This window comes from Adiantum capillus-veneris, chromosome 22, assembly GCF_014529385.1.
Source record: "Adiantum capillus-veneris isolate H3 chromosome 22, ASM1452938v2, whole genome shotgun sequence".
In the NCBI taxonomy this organism is placed as follows: domain Eukaryota; kingdom Viridiplantae; phylum Streptophyta; class Polypodiopsida; order Polypodiales; family Pteridaceae; genus Adiantum; species Adiantum capillus-veneris.
The window spans coordinates 18,738,516-18,756,009 of NC_140952.1; the positions used below are offsets into that span (position 1 = coordinate 18,738,516).

The 17,494-nt window shown below is 44.6% G+C and overlaps 1 protein-coding gene across 2 annotated transcripts in view; it reads right to left on the minus strand.

The window, feature by feature from the left end:
- The window catches only part of LOC147428991 (2-dehydro-3-deoxyphosphooctonate aldolase 1-like), a 173,157-nt gene that overhangs the window by 34,495 nt on the left and 121,168 nt on the right, over nucleotides 1–17,494 (minus strand). The window lies entirely within an intron of this gene.

Below are 17,494 nucleotides of genomic sequence, written 5' to 3' on the forward strand. Positions count from 1 at the left end.
CCAGGACGAAACCAATGCTTACGGGAAAGGGAACTAAAGGAAGCGCTGACTGGTATAGCACCTGGAAAATACACTGCGTTTCACATACAAGTTTGGAAATAACGGATGATTTTTAATGCATTTGGTCACTCAGTTGTAGATAGCAAATGTGTACACTGCGTTTTGGCTGTACTTCTATGAAAGGGGAGAAGAAAAGGGTGAGGGATTCCTGGGATAAAAGGATAAGCTGCGACGTGGCAGCCTGTAACATTCAGATTTTGTAGTGTCTGGCCACACAACGCAGTTGTAACTGCAACAATGCAACAATGTAGCTGAATTGTATGCTTTGAAGCAAGCTCCGTGTGCTTGGTCTGAAAAAATTCATGCTTACTTGGCTTCACATGGTTTCCAGAATAGTCCATAGTGGTACTCGACCGACAGTGGCCACTTCTAGTTGTGAGGTTGAGTACACGGTAGCTTCACAGCTACTCTTGAGTGCATTTTCTCAGACGCCTTTTGACTGGCTTGGGTATTGGATAGCAGTCTACCACCACCATCTTTACTCATAGTTGAGGTGCTTTCACAGTTGCAAGGAAAACACAATGTTCCATGCTCGCACAGAGCACATAGAGGTGCATTATGATTATGTCAGGGGTAGACTATCTGTTGGAGGATTTTGTGCCTACATAGGACAACCTTGCTGATCTTTACACAAAGGGTTTGCCTCGTAAGAAGTTTGAAGCTTTTCGTAGCATCACTCCCAGGGGGAATTTGTTACCACATTATGGTAGTAATGTGTGTGAACACACTTATTACCTCCATTGGCGCCTCTACCGTGCTTCATACTCCACCTCTGGATAAAGACAAAGGCAAATCTGCTAGTTTCTCAAACACTCCGAGCAAGGGAAAGCTTGCAACTGCACATGAGACCAGGAATACAGGAAAGAACATGGATTCGGGGGAAGGATCTCCTTGGGTGACTCCCAAGAAGACCGTTAAAATACACTCACAACTTTCTTCTCGTAATTATATACCTCCTGTTGTGAAATCTGTAGCGCAAAACCGTCTTCCTTGTAATGATAATCGCACACTTGCGGACGCATGGTGTAGCAGACTTGGACACCCCAAGTCAAGATTCTACCGCGACACAACAGAGATTCACTTCAAAACAGTTCACAAAATTGACATGGCCTGACATAGTTCCGTGCCCAGAGATATTGGCCCCTAAGACTGGCGCCCCTTTCTGTATTTCTTTTTGTATTAATTTGTGTTCATAGTACAAGAGAGCGGGTAGGTGCTCACTCTCAGACTCTGTGTCCAGATGCTTTGAGAAGTGAGGCCCTACCCGCTTATTTATAAGTACAAGGGATGCTCAAAAGAAGAGCCCCAAAAATCTCTAAACTCAAAAACTTTAATCTCAAAAGCAATTTGCCCAAAAGCTGCCATAAAAATCAGCTTGCATAATTTCAGGAATTCTGTACAGCGTGTCATGTCATTGACGCCGTAAAAAGTGGGTCCGTACTGTCAAAGCAAATCGCGGAGTGATTTCCGGGACTGTCCGTACTGTGCCACGCGTCAACCTGTCGGCGCATAATCCGGCCAGTGTTTGTGTGTGTCCGGGGTTAGCCACATCACCAGTTTGTGACATACCTCCCCCCCCCTTGAAAGAACTATAATTGCCCTCGATTACGCCTGCAAAACAGACAGAGGCCATAAACTGTCTTAACAGACACTGGCTTTTAGTACAGACGCACTAGGCACAACACATCTAGCACATGTACCAATTGACAATCACATTACCAGACATCACTTGACATCACATGACAAAATCACAGACCATGATTAATCGGCAACGTATTTAGTAATCGCATCTAGATTCAGTCACGACCTCACAGATGCCCGATTAACTAATCCTTATTGCAATCATGTCTATAGAGATTTATGAGACCGAAATGCTGCAGTCATTTCGTCTTTTAGTTCTTGCACTTAAACAAGTCAAGTACAAATCAATCAATATTATTTTCATTTTCGGGAATTCTAGTTCATAAAGTCATACAACAAAATATTTTTAGCCTAGCAATATCCTTTAAACCCAAAGGGACATCAGTGACTCTATATCAAAAATTGGGGTAATCTGTTGACAAAGGAGCAGAGTGACTCCCCTCTTGTGCATGCCCGCTGCACTAGATTGACCCATGCTGAAACTGGGGTTCCATCGGAGTAGACTATGCTAAACCGAATGCTCCAAGGTAAAGTTCCACAATCTGAGGAGTATTTGCTAGGTCCTCCTCCATCCACTTCGCATCCAATGCAGGATAGTTCTTGAATTTAACCAAGAACCGCCTAATCACTTTACCTTTAATCTTTCTATCTTTATGTGCCAATATCTGTTTTGGAACGAGTATCTCCTCGCTTTCCTCCACTTCTGGTTGCTCATCTGGCTCCCCATCATTGGCCACATTGCCTTGAAAAGGCTTCAAGAGACTCACATGAAAAGCATTGTGAATTCTCCAAGTATCGGGTAGCTTCAATCTAAAGGAGACAACATTTATCTTTTCTTTTATCTGGAAAGGTCTATAGTATCTCATGCTAAGCTTTGGAAAAAGCCGCTCCTTTCCCTTTTTCTTTCTTAGGCGTGCCTTGCTGATGTGGCATTTGCGTACGGAATTCCCTGATTTTACGCTAGCTGAATTCGCTGGCTGATTTTAGCACTGCTTTTGGGCTTATTGCTTTTAAATTGAAAGCTTTTAAAATAGAACTTTTGGGGCTCTGCTTTTGGGCATCCCTTGTATCAATAAATAAGTGGGCTAGGCCTCACTTCTCAAAGCATTTGGACGCAGAGTCTGAGAGTAAGCACCTACCCACTCTCTTGTACTTTGAACACAGATTAATACAAAAAGAAGTACCGAAAAGGGCGCCAGCCTCTGGGGCCAATACCTCTTGGCACGGAACTACGCCGGGGCGTGTCGACCTAATTGTGAAGTGTGAACTGTTTTGAAGTGAATCTCTGCTCTGTCGTGGTAGAATCTTGACTTGGGGTGTCTAAGTATGTTACAGTGGTATCAGAGCACAAAAAGACTTGGACATTGCTTTTGCCAAGGTCTAGGAGGCTTTAGCGAAATCTTAGGAAAGACACAAGAAGGCAACAGATCGACACCGTCACGATTTGAAATCAAAGGAAGACAATTGGGTACTCTTACGATTTGAGAACGCACACCGGAGAAAGAAAAAGGGAAAGGAGCCTCTTTTTCCAAAGCTTGCATGAGATACTATGGACCTTTCCAAATAAAAGAAAAGATAAATGATGTCTCCTTTAGATTGAAGCTGCCCGATACTTGGAGGATTCACAATGCTTTTCATGTGAGTCTCTTGAAACCTTCAAAGGCGATGTGCCCGCTGATGGGGAGTCAAATGAGCAACCGGAAGTGGAGGAAAGCAAGAGATACCTCGTTCCAAAACAGATATTGGCACATAAAGATAGAAAGATTAAAGGTAAAGTGATTAGGCTGTTCTTGGTTAAATTCAAGAACCATCCTACATTGGATGCGAAGTGGATGGAGAAGGAGGACCTAGCAAATACTCCTCAGATTGTCGAACTTTACCTTGAAGCATTCACTTCAGCATAGTCTACTCCGATAGAACCCCGATTTCAACATGGGTGAATCTAGTGCAGTGGGTTTGCACAAGAGGGGAGTCACTCTGCTCCTTTGTCAATAGATTGCCCCGATTTTTGATATAGAGTCACTGATGTTGTCACTAGTGTGTGACTACTATCTATCCTTTTTGTTGATTTCTTTCTTATTATTTATTTACTTTCACTTTTTGGAAACACCCCTCGGCAAATCTAACTACCCTGCATTGCATAGCTAGTGTGGAACTGTCCAGAGGGAGTCCAGGCCTGAGGGCAAGAGAGCACTGAGGTTGGACAAGGACTATGGTTAGCCAAAGTGGGGTCATTGACTAGCCAAAGTGGAATCCTTTGCTACAGAGGCTACATTTCAATTCTGGGTGTGGCTGCATGTCACAAAACGGGAGCGTACACGAGCACTTAGAAATCTGAAAAATAAAATACTTTGCAAATGTGAGAGAAGGGAGAAGATCGACACAGTATTGGGGACCAGAAGATGGGCTGGTCCCCCCCCGTCAAGAGTATTCTTTATTCAGGGAGAGTTCATATACAAGCACAAGAATCTGAGGAAACCCCTCTATTCGGTAATCTTAGACCCGAAGGCCGTTCTTTTCCCGTGAAGGACTTAGGCACGAGGCCGTACTTTCCCGTAAGGGACTTAGGCGCGAAGCCGTACTTCCCGAGAGGGACTTAGACACAAAGGTCGTACTTCCCGTGAGAGAGGATTCCTGCAAAAACAACCACACGAAGCAATAGCTCTCAATGCATATCAACAAATTATACCTGTAACTCCTTGCTCGGAAAAGCGACCTCCGTACTCAGTCGTCACATGAACACTTGCTGAATTTCCTTCGCAATGACTGCTCCAAATTCTCAGCGCTAACTCCTCCTGCTGCTCCTGGCGTGTGTAAAACTGGAACGCTAACTGCCCTTTTATAGGCCCTTGCACCCGGCGGGAATAGGAGCCGAAAAGCAAAAGCCTGGCGCCCCTAGCGAGAGAAGAGAGAGCGATCGTTGAATTCAACCAGCCTTGCGTAGGCTTTTTTTGTAGAGTTTTAACGTAGGATTTTTAGAGCATTGCTTTTTTTATTATAAGAGGGTTGGTCACTTAAAAGTGACTGGCCACTTTATTAAATAAAGTGTGAACTTGTTTAAACTTTAAAAACTCACTCAGTTAGTGAAAACAATGCTACACGAACACATTCCACGCGTCCCCGGGTGCTAAACACGGGCACAGATGCAATGCAGACACAGACTCCTCGCGGGAAAGCATCTGCTCTCCCGCGAAAGTTCCTGCTTTTCGCAAAAAGCTTTTTTGAACCCATCTTTATTCTTGTGCTTGCGTTCTTACGCGTATTTTCTTACTCAGTTCGGATTTCCTCCTTAGCCTACGGAATGCCCCCTTTCTGATGCACCCGTCACCCATCATGTGACGCATCAGGGGAACTCGTAACCCGGCCCTTTCCACCGAACTTACGGAAACTCCTTCGCGATGTTTACCGTCACCCATCAAATGACACATCAGAGTTGTCCGTTCTTGATGGCGCTTCCTGTAGCTACAATCTTTTAACAGTTCTTAGTGTACACAATAAAATATCCTAGAGAAAGAAATTAATCATTAAAAATTAGAAAATAGTCCAATTAGCAACATTGCAGTGTACAAAGGGGGTCAGATGACCTAGAAAGATACAATGGAAGCATCTCCTAAAATTTAGGGAACTGCTATTTTGGGACCTGAAAATGTGTTTGCGTCATTACCTCCGGAATGACAAGGGGAACATTTTCTTACTCTGCCGTGAAGTCAACTGGGCAACCGGTTGGGAGATTTTTAGGCGGCAACCCCGAAAAGAGAAATAGCTTGTAAATGTGCCAAGTGGCACATTTCTGTGCACTTTCCTCATGCAAGAAGAAGTGGCGCTGAATTTATAGCTGGGAGGCTCATTTTGCAAGTTCCTGTCAGAGGTTAAGAGCTATGGAGTGCTTCCTTTCCCTCGTATGTACAGTGCGGTGCCAAGAGTGATGTCCTGCATGCTACGCACTGCCCTCTCTGTTCCCTATGGCAGTATCATAGTGGTCTCGTACGGTCCAGTACGTTTTGTACACGTACGATGATGTGCGGTACTAAACAAACTAAAAAATATTAAGATGTACGATGACGTTACGTACGTTCAAAATAAAAAAACAAAGAATTCTTACGTCTAAGGCTTAGGCCCTTGGGTGTAAACTTTACACTTAAAGAAACTTGACGTTATGAGATCTTCAATGGGAGCTTGAGAGGGAGAGACCCAATGGAGAGAAGATGGAGAGGCAAGACTCTAGTCTCTAGAGCTTGTCACTTGAGAACTAGAACATGGAAGCATTGAGCATTGAGAGCTTGGAAGTGTTGGAGAACAAGATGGAGAGGCATTGCTTAAATAGGAAGAGGATAGAGCATGAGAGAGAGAGAGAGCATGGATGATGACTCTTGATGAGAGTGGGAGAGCGTGGGGGAGAGGGAGAGCATAAGAGAAGTGGAGCCCTAGCACATAGAATCCAATGTTTGAATGTGGCTTAAGTGCTTGAATTGGCGCTCCAAAACGGCCCCAAAAGTTGCCCTCAATGGCCCTTAATCAACAGTCAAGAGCTGCCAATGGCTATAAACAGCCATTTAAATTTTTTTGGGCTACTCAATATAATCCACTCACAATTGTGAGTTTTGCTTTTATATAAAAAAAAAAAAACGTACAAAACGTACGAAACAGACGTGACCGTACGGGACCCGCAGTACGGAACGAGACGTTCCGTACGTCGTGCGAAAACTACCCTGGGCAGTATGTTATGCCCCTCTAGTGGGCTTTTCAATTGACCAATGTACAGTTGTGTGGGTTCATGCGCGATTGCCGAGGCAAGAGCCTCTTGCACAGGTATTGGATTAGCTAGCGGCTAATCCCCCGTAGGTACAGGTGAATTTGGAGAGGTTTCATGCCAGAAATCTCGTCCGATTCAAAAGGCAAGTAGCCCTACAGGTGCGGGAGCTCGAGGACTTGCTACGGATGCGACCGGTACGCGAAACGGAGCCCGAAACAGTAAATTACAGCTTGCTGTGTATTTTTGCAGGTTTAGGGTTTTGACCCTAAACGGTCCCTAATACCCCCAAGAGGTTCGGGGACGCGAGGAGACCGCTGTACATGTGATCTCGCGCATTTTCGGGGCTGAAAACAGAGAATTCAGCGTGCTGCAGATTCTCGCCAGGTTTTGCAAAGTGCCCGTATGCGTCGGGAAAGTCATTCAATGCGTGGGAATACTGACTGTGAGGGGTCCTAGTATAGTTATGCTGCCGAAATCGGGCCGGAACAGTTGAAATTCAGCCAAGCTTGTGCGGGGCAGCTTGTAGGGAACCACAGCGTTTATTCCCTCTTTTAAACAATAAAGAAATACTGAAAGGGGCGCCTAAGTTAGGGGCCAATCTGGTGTCGGTCTACTCATACAGGTGCAATCTAGTAGCCTGTATCCCTCTTCCCTTTGTTGTGTCTTGAAAGTACAGGTAAAGTGGGCGACAAATTAAATGGGTGAAAGCAAATAAGGTTTAAGTCTAAAGTCTACCGCCCTTTTTGAAAGTACAGGCCGGTTTCATGGTTCCATCGCCGGGATTAAATCACTTTTTCTCATAGAAGTGAGCCTTGGTCAGTTTGGGCTTGAAGACAAAGGGGATCATAGACCAGACACAGGGAATTGCAATTATGGCTGACAAACCAGATGATGTGACTGAAGAGGTTTCCTCTTCACAGGGTCAACAAACACATGAAGTGGGTGAGTCTTCAAGACCACCACAGACGGATGATGATATATTCAGGACCCAGTTGGCTACTGCTGTGGCTTTGTTCACACAAGTAATGCAGAACCCGAGGTTTTTAGCCTTTTTGCAACCTCCTCTTCCGTCTCAGCAAGTTGCGTCACTGGATCATATTAAAAAGCCTGTTAAGGCTCAAGCAGAGGTGATTCATACTGCAGAGTTAATGGAAACACTTGTACACTTGACAGAGAATATGCAATCTCCACAACCTGTGTCTAAGGTGCAAGAACAGGTGGCTGAGATGCCAGTCTTTCAAGTTGTACCAGTTCAGCCAGCCACTTTTCAGCAGCCTATAGTTGGTTCTAATGGGCACGGAAGCAACCTACAGGCTATGCAACAAGTCTTCCCAACACCTTCAGTACACCCTGGCTATTTTGGAGGTGGATCGGTATTCTAGAGCATGGCTGGTCATGCACTTGGAAATTAGTTTTACACGCCAAGAACAGTGTTCGGGGGTGCTCAAACAATGATGCCTAACCCCATGTATGGTGTCACGGGCATGCTACCAGGGTTTCAAAGCACTCAGGGCCAATTTGGAATGCCACAGGCAAATTTTGGTATGGCTGGAATTACAAATCAGCAGCCAAATATGGCATTTCCAGGTCAACTTAATTGCGGTCAGGGAACACAAATGAACCCTAACAGTGTTCCCATGTTTCAGTCACTTCCATATGACAACTTAACGCCGCTGGAGAGGCCAACTCCGTACAAAGAAGGTGGCAAAGGTGTGACATTCACGACCTTTACAGGGTTTGATGATAGGAAGAAGGCTCTCTCATTCCTCCAGCAGTTTGACAAGGCCTATGCAGGGGGAAACTTTACAGAGGCTTCAAAGGTCCGCAAGGCAACCACTTTCTTGACAGGGAATGCGGGACAATGGTGGACAACTTTATTGCTTCAAGGGCAAGCTCCGTCCACATGGATTTACTTCAAGCAGATTTTTGCAACAGCATGGTTATCTGATGACTTTGAAGCAGATGTCATGACAAAATGACACCAGCTTAATGCTGCCACTTGCAAGAATCTGGATGACTATAATCGGAAGTTTTGGAAAGCTCTACTTCCAGTAACTTCCTGTAGGTTTGTGCGATTGACAGAACAGATTGAAAAATACTGTTGTGGCCTACCCAAAAGATTGAGAAAGTACGGCACGAAGACCAAAGTCACTACTTTGACGTAGCTCATCGAGGTAGCAAACACTGGCAATGGTTTGCTCAAGGGAGAAGATTGTGAATTTAAAACTGGCGTCAAGGAAGGATCAACCAAGAAAAATTCAGCGAAGAAGTATGTTCCCAAGGAGGTTCCTAAAGTGACTCAGGAGCCAGCCAACGCAGGGAAAGACAAAGCTACGGATGAATCAGAAAAGGGACCAACGAAGAAATGGAAAAGACGTTTTCCTCGCAAGTCGGAAGAGCAAAAGAAGGTCCTGAGGTCAGAGAACAAATGCTTCATCTGTGAGCAGCCTGGCCACATTGCTTACAATTGTCCTACAAAGAAAAGGCCAGCTGATTCTGATGACAAGGAAGACAGGAAAGGAAAGAAGCCCAAGGCTGGTCTAGTGCCAGATATGGTGGGCGACAAGCCAAATTCAGATGCAAGTGAGCTTTGCAGAGTATGGGGAAAGGTCAGGGATCAAACAGTTCTTATCTTCTTTGATCCAGGTACCAAAGCCAACTTCATTTCCCCAGAATTGGCTTCAAAGTTGGGAATCAGACCTGTAGAGATGGGGTATACACTAGAGGCAGGTTTGGCATGTCCTGGCCATACAGAGGCTGTGACACCCATCATCGGAAAGTTGCGCCTACATATCCAGTCCTATGTAGACGCTGAAGAATTTTACATCATGCCACTAGACGGATGTGATGTGTTGTTAGGTATTCCTTGGTTATTTCGTGTACAAGGAATCATGGATGCCTACAACAAAAAGATCATTGTACAGAGCAGGGGAAAGACTCACATTCTGGATGTAAAGCTTAAAGGGGAGTCTATTCCCACTGTATCAGCTTCTGCTATTACTTCTGTAATGAAAAAGCATCTTTCTGCGTACTTGGTGATGAATCAAATTTATCTGTGCTGATAAAGAAAGGTCAATGTTTTTACAACAGTATAGTGACTGTTTTTCCGATTCATTATTGTCTCAATTACGCAAGAGAGACCCAAGGACCATGTGATAGATTTGGTGCCAGGCAATAGCCCACCAAATAAGCCTCCGTACAAGGTTAGTGCGGCTCAGCAGAAAGAGATAATGGGCCAAGTACAGGAGCTGTTAGAAAAGGGGCTGATTCAGCCCAGTTCATCCCCATTCTGTTCTCCAGTGTTGTTGGTGCAGAAAAAGGATGGCTCATGGCGTATGTGCATCGACTACCGTGCACTGAACAAGAATACCATCGAGAATAGGTTCCCTATACCTAGAATTGATGATATTCTGGACAAATTAGAAGCAGCAGCTATGTTTAGCAGGATAGATCTAAAGAGTAGGTACCATCAGATCCGCATTAGATCAGAGAATGTGCACAAGATTGCTTTTAGAACAACGTTTTGCCTTTACGAATTTTTAGTGATGCCCTTTGGTCTCACAAATGCTCTTGCTACGTTCAATAGGATGATGGACAGTATTAAAAGAAGGCAGTCACCTTTAGATGGACACAGAAAGAGATTTCAGCTTTTAATCCCTTAAAAGAAAAGATGACTTCAGATCCAGTTATTGTGTTGCCAGATCTTCGGAAGTCATTTGTCGTCCAGTGTGACGCCTGCGGTAGTAGCATTGGTGCAGTGCTAATGCAAGATGGCAGGGTAGTAGCCTATGAGAGTAGAATCTTGCAAGGGCCAGAAAAGACTATCCAAGTCTATGAAAAAGAACTGCAGGCCGTGATTCATGCGCTCTTAAGTTGGAAACACTACCTGCTAGGTGTAGATTTTGTTGTCCAAACGGACCATCAGACCTTGCGATACTTCTTGACACAGGCAAAGTTATCTGAGAAGCATATGCGATGGGCAAATATCTTGTCCATGTTCCACTTTCAGATTGTGCATGTGGAAGGCAAGAAGAACGTTGTGGCTGATGGCTTGTCAAGGAAGCCACAAATTTCAACTGTGTCAATTCCTTATCATCATGAACTTGATCATATAAGGGAACAATATGCAAATGATGAAGATTTTGCAAGGGTCTTCGAGCAGCTAATGGATGAACAACGTCATGAACACTATCTTCTCAAAGATGGGTTCATGATGATGCATGGCAGATTGTGTGTCACAAAGCCATTGCGACGCAAAGTTATGGAAGAGAGTCATGTCCCACCGTATGCAGGGCATCGTGGTATCGATGCTACAGTTAAAGCGATTGAGACATTCTTCTACTGGCCTACATTGAGAAGAGATGTGGATGCCTTTGTGCGAGAATGCCTAATATGCCAGAAGGTCAAGTTTGACAGGCAAAAGGCACCAGGGTTATTGCAACCATTGCCTATTCCAGATAAACCATGGGAAAGTATTGCTATGGATTTTATCTTTGATCTTCCGAGAACGCAGACAGGAAACGATCGTATTTGGACCATCATTTGCAGATTCAGCAAGCAGGCTCATTTTATTCCTGTCAGGAAGAAGATAAAACCAGATCAGATGGCACGCTTGTTTATGAGCAATATTTTCAAGTATCATGGCATGCCACAGTCGATTGTTAGCGACCTTGATCCACGCATGACAAGTTTGTTCTGGAGAGGCTTGTTTGAGAATATGGGCACAACGCTCAAATTCTCTTCGTCATTTCATCCTCAAACAGATGGGCAGTCAGAAGAGGCAAATTCTACTATCCTAGATCTGCTGAAGTTCTATGTGTCAGAACATAAAGGAAAGTGGGAGCAATATTTGCCATTGGTGGAGTATGCATACAATAATACAATGCATTCATCAACTGGCAAGGCACCTTTTGAGATAGTTGAAGGTGTTAAGAAAGTTCCTCCCATACTGCATACAAAGGACAAGATATTTGAAGCAGATAAGTATGTTCAGGACATGGATGAAATGTACAAGAAGGTCAAAGTGGCCTTACAAAAGACTCAGGCAAAGCAAAAGAAAGCAACTGATAGTCACCGTCGTGAAGTGGTATTTTCACTTGGTGATTGGGTGCTTCTACGCTTTGAAAAGGCAAGGTTAAAGAAGATGAAGGGCAAGGAAAGACTGTGTCCAAAGCTCAGCATGCGTTACTATGGGCCTTTTCAAGTATGCGACATAATCAGTGATGTTGCATATAGGCTGAAATTGCCTGGCAGTTGCAAGATTCACAATGTGTTTCATGTGAGTCTTCTCAGACCCTATGTGGGTGATGTGCCAGAAGATATGCCAGCTGAAGATCACTCGGAAGTCGAGGAACTTGACAAGATCTTGGTCCCGAAACAGATTTTGGCACATAAAGAAAGAAAAGTGAAAGGCAAGGTTGCTAGGCGTTACTTGGTAAAGTTCAGAAACTATCCACCAATGGCTGCTAAGTGGATGGAAGAAGGTGAACTTGCAGAGTCACCAACTGTGTTATCACTTTACCTTGAAGCCTTCGATTTGCAACCTACCTTGACCCCTTCAGTTTCAAAGCTACATAGATTGTCAGTGTGACAATGGCTTCTGAAAGAAATGATGTACATGGTATTTAAAGTGAGCTCAAATGAAATACCTGTTACATGAATGTCAGAGCTGTACAGATTGTCAGTTTGGCAATTGCTCTTATGGAATGTCCAAAAGTTTGGTTAGTGCTATAGAAGTGAGTATTTCTTGTCAAATTGTCAAGGATACAATAATTGCTTCTATTAAAGGGTACATGTGTAACTGCATTCTTAAACTGTCGGTTTGGGTATGCTCGAAAGTGTTACTGGGCCAGCGTGTACTATAAGACAGTGGCAAAATGTGTGCCTACCATTTTGTCATTGGAAAGTGAGTGACTCAAAGCAATGGCAAAGTGCGAAGCTACCACTATGTCATTGGGACAGGGTTCACACGCAGGCAATACATGTGTCGACGAGGTGTTGAATACACCAGGGTTGACAATGAGCATGTATGTGTTGTACATATGTCGACAGGTGTTAAATACATCAATGTTGACTATGACCATGTACGACATAGATGAAAACGAGGACGTTTGAGATTTCAAGAGGGGAGTATGTCACCAGCGTGTGACTACTATCTATCCTTTTTGTTGATTTCTTTCTTATTATTTATTTACTTTCACTTTTTGGAAACACCCCTCGGGAAATCTAACTGCCTTGCATTGCATAGCTAGTGTGGAACTGTCCAGAGGGAGTCCAGGCCTGAGGGCAAAAGAGCACTGAGGTTGGACAAGGACTATGATTAGCCAAAGTGGGGTCATTGACTAGCCAAAGTGGAATCCTTTGCTACAGAGGCTACATTTCAATTCTAGGTGTGGCTGCAGTGTACAAAGGGGGTCAGATGACCTACAAAGATACAATGGCAGCATCTCCTAAAATTTAGGGAACTGCTATTTTGGGCATAGTAATAGGGAATGGCCGTTTTCAGGTCTCCGTTCCCCGTTCCCATTCCAAGTTCCCGTTCCGAATCCCCGTTCCGTGTTTCAAACGTGAGTGCCCGTAACAGGGAATGGCATTTTGTTCCGCGTTCCCGTTCCCCATTCCCGTTCCGGTTTCCCGTTCCTGGTAACTATGATTTTGGGACCTGAAAATGTGTTTGCGTCATTACCTCCGGAATGACAAGGGGAACATTTTCTTACTCTGCCGTGAAGTCAACTGGGCAACCGGTTGGGAGATTTTTAGGCAGCAACCCCGAAACGGGAAATAGCTTGTAAATGTGCCAAGTGGCACATTTTTGTGCACTTTCCTCATGCAAGAAGAACTGGCGCTGAATTTATAGCTGGGAGGGTCATTTTGCAAGTTCCTCTCATAGGTTAAGAGCTATGGAGTGCTTCCTTTCCCTCCTATGTACAGTGAGGTGCCAGGAGTGATGCCCTGCACGTTACGCACTGCCCTCTCTCTCCCCTATGGCAGTATGTTATGCCCCTCTAGTGGGCTTTTCAATTGACCAATGTACAGTTGTGTGGGTTCATGCGCGATTGCCGAAGCAAGAGCCTCTTGCACAGGTACTGGATTAGCTAGCGGCTAATCCCCTGCAGGTATAGGTGAATTCGGAGAGGTTTCACGCCAGAAATCTCATCCAATTCAAAGGGCAAGTAGCCCTACAGGTGCGGGAGCTCGAGGACTTGCTACGGATGCGACTGGCACGCGAAACGGAGCCCGAAACAGTAAATTACAGCCTGCTGTGTATTTTTGCAGGTTTAGGGTTTTGGCCCTAAACGGTCCCTAATACCCCCAGGAGGTTCGGGGACGCGAGGGGACCTCTGTACAGGTGATCTGGCACATTTTTGGGGCTGAAAACAGAGAATTCAGCGTGCTGCAGATTCTCGCCAGGTTTTGCAAAGTGCCCGTATGCGTCGGGAAAGTCATTCAATGCGTGGGAATACTGACTGTGAAGGGTCCTAGTACAGTTATGCTGCCGAAATCGGGCCGGAACAGTTGAAATTCAGCCAAGCTTGTGCGGGGCAGCTTGTAGGGAACCACAACGTTTATTCCCTCTTTTAAACAATAAAGAAATACCAAAAGGGGCGCCTAAGTTAGGGGCGAATCTGGTGTCGGTCTACTCATACAGGTGCAATCTAGCAGCCTGTATCCCTCTCCCCTTTGTTGTGTCTTGAAAGTACAGATAAAGTGGGCGACAAATTAAATGGGTGAAAGAAAATAAGGTTTAAGTCTAAAGTCTACTGCCCTTTTTGAAAGTACAGGCCGGTTTCAGATGTCCCTTTGGGTTTCAGGGATACTTCTGAGCTGACAGTATTCTGCTGTATGACTTTATGAACTGGAAGTCCCGAAAAGAAATATGATACGGATTGATTTGTACTTGACTTGTTTGAGCAGGAACTGATAGATGAAATCATTGCAGAATTTTGGTGTCATAAATCTCTATAGATATGATTGCAATATGGATTAGTTAATCGGGCATCTGTGAGGTCCCGATTGGATCTAGCTGCGATTGCTAAATACGTTGTTGATTAATCATGGTCTGAGATTTGGAATGATTTTGAATGTGATTTGTCATGTGATGTCAAGTGATGTCCCTACACATGCTAGATGTGTTGTGCCTAGTGTATCGGTATTTACAGTCAATGTGTGCTAATACTGTTTATGGCCTCTGTCTATTTTGCACGCGTAATGGAGGGCGATTACAATGCTTTCAAGAGGGGGGTATGTCACAAATGGGTGACGTGGCAGGAGACCCCAGACACACACTGACACGTGGCAGCAGTAGGGACCCCCGCATATTGCGCTGGCTGGCTGCCGTGGCCACTGTACAGATTTTCCAGATTTTGCGGCGCAAAAAGCGGAGTTGCTGACATGGCATTTGCGTACGAAATTCCCTAGTTTTACGCTTGCTGAATTCGCTGGCTGATTTTAGCAATGCTTTTGGGTCTAATGCTTTTAAATTGAAAGGTTTTAAATTATAGCTTTTGGGCATCCCTTGTATCAATAAATAAGTGGGCTAGGCCTCACTTCTCAGAGCATCTGGACGCAGAGTCTGAGAGTGAGCACCTACCCACTCTCTTGTACTTTGAACGCAGATTAATACAAAAAGAAATACAGAAAGGGGCACCGGTCTTTGGGGCCAATAACTCTTGGCCCGGAACGACGCCAGGCCGTGTCGACCTAATTGTGAAGTGTGGATTGTTTTGAAGTGAATCTCTGCTGTGTCGCGGTAGAATCTTGACTTGGGGTGTCCAAGTTTGTTACATGCCATGTAATCTAAATATCTGGGCAATGAACAATCTCACTAAATGATCCGGCTTGACTATTTTCTTCACTGGAATGAAATGAGCTTGCTTGCTAAATCTGTTAATAACAGTCCAGATACCATCGTGTCCACTCTGTGTCTTCGGGAGATCAAAAATGAAATCCATAGCAATACTTTCCCAAGGGCGGGTGGGAATGGGTAAAGGCTGTAACAATCCCTGTGCTTTATGCCTGTCAAACTTGACCTTCTGGCATACCAAGCAACTGCGTACAAAATCGTCCACGTCCTTCTTGATGTCTCCACCAAAAGAAGTAACGCTCCACACCTTTCAAGGTGGTGTCAATGCTGCGGTGACCCGTAAATGGTGGACAATGACCTTTTCCCTCAACGGCTGTGTAACACACAACATCGTTTTCTTCATCAAGTAGCCATCCCGTATGGAATATCCTGCTACTACCTCCCCATTCTGTACTCGTGTGAATACATCTGAAAAATCTGGATCTGTGGCGTACTGATCGACCATGTCCTCGAAGCTTCTATGATGAATCGCGGAAATAGCCAAGACCAACGGCTTTCGGGACAAAGCATCTTCCACCAAGTTCTTCTGTACATGGACAATCCGGAAGTGAAACTATGACAAGATGTTAGCCCACCGCATCTGCTTTTCCGAAAGCTGCTTCTGTGACAAGAAGTAGCGTAAACTCTGATGGTCAGCGAAGACCGTAAAATCGGCTCCGAGTAGGTAATGTTGCCACTGAGTAAGACCGTGGATAACCGCCAAAAGCTCTTTCTCATAAATCTGTACTGTCAATTCCGGCCTTGAAAACAATCGGCTCTCATAGGCAATGACATGGCCTTCTTGCATTAAGACCGCACCCGGACTACGACCACAAGCATCACAATATACTTCGAATGACTTTTGCAAATCCGGCAAAGTCAAAACTGGTCCTGTAGTCAATTTCTCTTTCAAAGTCTGAAAGGCGACTACCTTTGTGGGTCTCCACGAGAAAGGGACTCCTTTCTGTGTCAAAATATGCAAAGGGGAAGCAACCTCTGCAGATTTTCTAATGAACCGCCGGTAGTAAGAACATAAGCCCAAAAAGCTTCTTACTTCATGAACGTTCTTCAAATCGGGCCAATCAAGTATAGTCTCAATCTTGGCCGGGTCCATCTGTACTCGTGCTGCTGAGATGATGTGCCCAAAAAGTGTATCTCTGATAAGAAAAATTCACTCTTCTTGGCATTGATTACTAGCTTGTGAGCTCGCAATGCTTGAAAGATCTATAGCAGATGGTGTCTATGTTCTACCTCATCCTTGGAGAAGACTATAATGTCATCAAAGAAAGTGCCAACAAAAGATCTGTACTCTCTGAAAATCCTATCCATCATTCGGTTAAAAGTCGATGGAGCATTGGTAAGGCCGAAAGGCATCACCAAAAATCCATATAAACCGAAGCTCGTCCGAAAAGCTGTCTTGTAGACATCTCTCGGCGTGATTTGGATCTGATGAAATCCGCTTTTCAAATCGATCCTGCTGAAACAAGAGGATCCCTGTAATCTGTCAAGAATATCATCGATCCTCAGAATCAGAAATCTGTTCTTGATGGTGATTTTACTGAGATCTCTATAATCAATGCATATTCTCCAAGATCCATCTTTCTTTAAAACCAACAACACCGGAGAGCTGTAGGGTGAAGTACTCGACTGGATAAGACCCTTTTCCAAGAGGTCTTTCACTTGGTTCATAATCTCTTCATTCTGGGCTGGCTCACACGATAAGGTGGCCGGTTTCGTGGTGTGCTTCTAGGTATCAGATCAATAGTACGATCCTTAGGACGAGATGGTGGCAACTCGCCTGGCAAGCCCTCAGAAAAGCAATCGGCATGAGTGTGGAGAAAATCTTGGCGTTCTTTATCAAGTTCAGACATATTCGTCATGTGTTCATCATCTAACTCTTTCAAATAGATCCAGTAAACAAACAGACTGGATTTCATTAATTTAGAAACGGCCGAAGACGATACAATAGGGACAAACTCGCCCTTCAATTTCACTTCAAGTACAAATTTTTCGGCCCTTTTCATTTGTCAATATCGCTTTCTTCGCCCGATAGTCGACAATGGCGTTGTTCTGATGGTGCGAAGGGACTCCAAGGAGGACATCACAACCTTCCAAGGGCATTATGTAAAAGTCCTCATGCCCCAAATACCCCTGACAATGCAACCGAAGTTTGCCAATGACAGGTGTTATGGCTATGT